Source organism: Hevea brasiliensis, chromosome 18 (genome assembly GCF_030052815.1).
Source record: "Hevea brasiliensis isolate MT/VB/25A 57/8 chromosome 18, ASM3005281v1, whole genome shotgun sequence".
Classification (NCBI taxonomy): Eukaryota; Viridiplantae; Streptophyta; class Magnoliopsida; order Malpighiales; family Euphorbiaceae; genus Hevea; species Hevea brasiliensis.
In genome coordinates this window covers 51,703,307-51,707,561 of record NC_079510.1, presented here as the reverse complement: position 1 = coordinate 51,707,561, position 4,255 = coordinate 51,703,307, and the positions used below count along the sequence as shown (strand labels likewise).

Below are 4,255 nucleotides of genomic sequence, written 5' to 3'. Positions count from 1 at the left end.
AAAAAAAAAAAAAAAAAAACATTGATAATTAAAGTGGGACAGTTTTTTCTACTTTGCTTCTGTAGAGGAAGATGAAAGGAACAAAGCATTTATTCATTCAAAAAATTATTTATTGCAGCGCATATATATGTATATATATTAAGAAGACTTTACAAATATTAGATATTTTGTGCTTCAGGTTTTGTTTTTAGGAGTACATATTGATAAGCAAGCTAGCAAGTTAAAATCTTTGCAGAACATGGGTTGTCGGTAGCTAGAAATGAATGAGCACACACACAGATATATATATATATATATATATATATATATTTATTTATTTAATATATTTTATATTAAATATAAAATTCATTTTAAATGAAATGAGTTTTATATTTAGAATGAATAAATAAAATAAAATAAAATAATATATAATAAAAGGATAATTTTATCACTTGAAATATATAAGATTTTAAATTTGAAATTTATTTACAAATTTTATCAATTTTAATGAAATTTGATTTAATTATAATAAATTTTATGAAATTAATTATTAAGAAATTAAAATAAATTTTAATCAAATCAAATTTTAAAATTTTATATTTATAAATAAATTTTACAAAATTTTATGAAATTTATTTATACCAAACACTAACTAAGTATCGAAATCGGAAAGAATGCAATACTCTATATATATATATATATATAGTTGTTGAAAAAATAGTTTAAAATAATTATTTTGAAATTTTTATTAAAATATATTAGATTTAAACTAAAATTTAAAAAATTTTGAATTTATATATATGAGGAGAGCATAATTAAACTTATCTTAAACTTTTATGAATCATGAACATGAAGTGAAGCTTATTGAGGGGTCCAATTTAGAGCTGTAAGTCCATGGATGATAATTTTGCTTTCTCAAATATATAATTAAATTAAGAAATCCATTAAATAATTATTTTCTTTTTTTATTTCTCTCCAAAGATAAATAAGAGTTTCATCGATAAAGCAAAGATTAAAGTCCAATACAATTAATTTGAGTTCAATACATGTAAAGGTCATGGCCTGAAGCAGAGTTCTAACATTACCTGGAACTAACCCATCCTAAACATGAGAGCAAAGCCCGCAAACACCAAAACCCTAAAAGGAAAGGATCCATGCCCGAATCCCTTTACCTGACTATAGGAATTTGTTGCGCTGCAGATCGAAGGCAGAGAAAAATCATTGCTTTGTTGATTGTTTGGCTAGACAAACACCAACCTAGGGGAGACTCATCTGACTAAAGCTCGATGAGAAAAGTCAGCTGAAAAGCCTGATGAAAGAGGTCTCCCAAAAACAGCACCCCCCGAAAAAAACCAACTCAAGAAACGCAGCACAAATCAAACAGAACTAGTAGAAACACTGAGGGGGCAAAGCTTTGGCCACTATTCTCTCAACTTTGAAGGGCTGGTAGGCCCCGAAAGCAGCGCCGTAATGTCCCCAAGTTACCCAGTCCCTGTGGAGGTCGAAAAGCACCATTGAAGTGCACAAAGCAGGACCAAGAAGAACCCTTGCCGTTTAAACTCAGAACTTGCAAACAACCCAACAAAAATATGTACAAAACCCACTCGGAGGTGGGGAGGGGAAACCCACATGCAGGATCCCCCGCCCGTAAGGGGTAGGGGACAATGCGAACACCAACAGACGAACGACGTAAAGTCTCGGAGAGAGAACTTTCTCTCGCTAACAAACTAGAGAGATAGTCAATATCTTTTTTTTAATATTAAATAATTATTTTCATTCTTTTCTTAAGTTGATGAGAACATAACCTATGTATTACGTAATTATTACCACAAAATCATGTAAATTTTATGCAAATGAGAATTAAATTCATGATATTTTTTAGGTCAAATAAAGTGAAGGTACATTCATGCATGTATGATGTATCAAGAAAGGAAAATGCAGATGTATTCACACAAAGCAATACATATGAAGATAGGATGCATATATATTTATCATATGGTCCCATGAAAATGCAAAGATTGCATGATTTTTGGTAGTTGAATCAAACTTTGCCACCAAAGTTGTTTCTTAGAATATCAGCCAGAATCAGCCTAGCTAGCTAGAGATTAAGCGTACCGACCAAGAAGACTTAATTCCTTTGCTTTGCCCCTTCTTTTTGAAATTCAAATGCCCTTCTTCATCCTCATAAATACACAAATTAAAAGCTCAAGGGATCTCATCAGTAAACTTTTTCTGTTGTCTCAAGCTTTAAATTTAATATACCCACCTCTGTTTTGTTGTTGGGTTGGTGGCAAATTCAATGCTATAACTTCTTCTAGGCTCAACATCCCATCCCCTCTCACCTTCCCCCATCTCTTTCTACCCCACCCCACACTCATACTCCCATTAAATAATGGTGATCTCACTTACAGGGCATCTCTTGTTCACTTGCAAACAGCACTTCCATCTTCTCTGCCTCCATTGCTTCTCTTTCTGCATTCTTTATGCTATCTAGCTACTTTCTTGCAGCTATATCTCTTTCTCCTTGGCAATATCAGGTTATATGACCTACTGTTTTCTTCTTTTTTTTTTTTTTTTGGGTATATGCATATGCTGTGTTTCTTTCCACTTATGCATTTATAAGCTTGTGCGAAATTAAAAGAAGAAAGAAGAAAAACGAGATATTGGTGCGGTTCAATCAGAGAGCAGTGCTCTATGCATAGAGCTTTGTTGTTTGATTGAGCCGTGCCAATATCACGTATATCTCTTATCACATGACTGCTTCTAACTATGCATATCCCTTTAATTTTTCAAGGCATAAATGATCCTACTGGTTTCTCTTTTTTGAGGTGCCTTTCCTTTTTTTTTTTCTTGTGTATACTTCTAGCTAGCTCCACGACGGAATAATGGTTTGTTGTAGTTTGATAAGATATTCTGAAAACAGTGCTGCAGGCTGGATCGATCTAGGAGGGTTAAAATATGCATGCGTGGTCACCTGTGAACCTTGTTCATTAGCACTGCATTTTGATTCACATTTTTGTGTTATCAACAATGCATTATTGTCTCATGTCCGCATCCCCTGATTCCATGGATGATTGCTATATATAACATTGTGGATTCCTCAATGTCATATATATATACATCATAGCAAAACTTTCATAAAAATTATTTTGGATTTGGGTGGTTTAATTAGTATCTTGTTTTCTTTATAGACGTATATCTTAATTAAAACCCTAGGTTTGAATTTATCATCAGGTTTACTGCTGAATTTTTCACAAAGAAAGCCAGGTGAGTTAATGAAGGTCAGATAAGTAAAATGTATTTTTTTCTAAGAGTTATAAAATCAAAGTCTAATATTTTATCTTTTAATTTTATGGCAATATTGAATTTGTATTTTTCTTGGTTTCATTAAAAAAAATTATTGTAAAGGGACTTTTCTGGTGGTAGGTGAAGATTGAGAGAAGACATAAATTTTTCTCTGCAATTGATTGTTCCTTCTGGGTAAAGGCCGACCACTTTGTTGACAAAGTGATAGGAGTAGGTTACCAGATTCGATCTTCTACTTCGTTTCATTAGTAAAGCTCTTTTCAGAATCATAATAAAGTTTCAAAACCAAACCCCTTTTACCAAGCCAATTAGGTCCCATTATTTTATCATTAAAATACACTATCTCCTGTATAGTATATATATATGTGGTATTTTATCATAAACCCTTCAAAAGCTATGCTTTTAGTGTCGAATTGTCGATATATATAAACATTCTTCTTGCACCGTTAAATGCAGAAGTCTACAATTAATAAAAGATATAGAAATGCTTTTTATGAATTTATACACTTTGAACGATGACCAAGCTGGCTTGCCATCCACACACTATGCATTTAAAAGATGGCAACAAAGATTTAAAAATATGAAAATGAAAAGACGAAAAGATATTGTTATTCAACTTTTGGGTTGTTTAGTGGTGGCGGTTGTGGTGGTGATAGTGGGATTGCTTTTTCCATTATGGTTTTGTTAGGTTAGGTCTATTATCGATCAACTGTTGCAACAGTTGCCTGGAGGTTTATTAATTATTTGACCAAACAGCTTTTATTTTCCCGCTTTGGAATGGAATTCAGCTCCTCCAACTTCATGATAGGTTTTTTTGATTTTCACCATTGATGTTTGATAATCTCTGGTCTGGTCTGGTTTGGTTAAGTTCTATAAAGGTCAAATTGGAAGCTCAGTGAAACTCTTTATCTATTTTATTTTTGTACTCCACATATTTATATCTTTGAATTTAGGCAAAAAAATCTAACAG

General features: G+C 32.2%; 1 long non-coding RNA gene across 1 annotated transcript; it reads left to right on the top strand.

The window, feature by feature from the left end:
• Positions 1 to 2,010: 2,010 nt before the first annotated feature.
• Positions 2,011 to 3,783, top strand: LOC131175957 (uncharacterized). The gene is made up of 2 exons (XR_009146068.1): positions 2,011 to 2,516; positions 3,214 to 3,783. It is a non-coding gene; the product is annotated as an uncharacterized LOC131175957 (long non-coding RNA).
• The last annotated feature ends 472 nt before the right edge of the window (positions 3,784 to 4,255 follow it).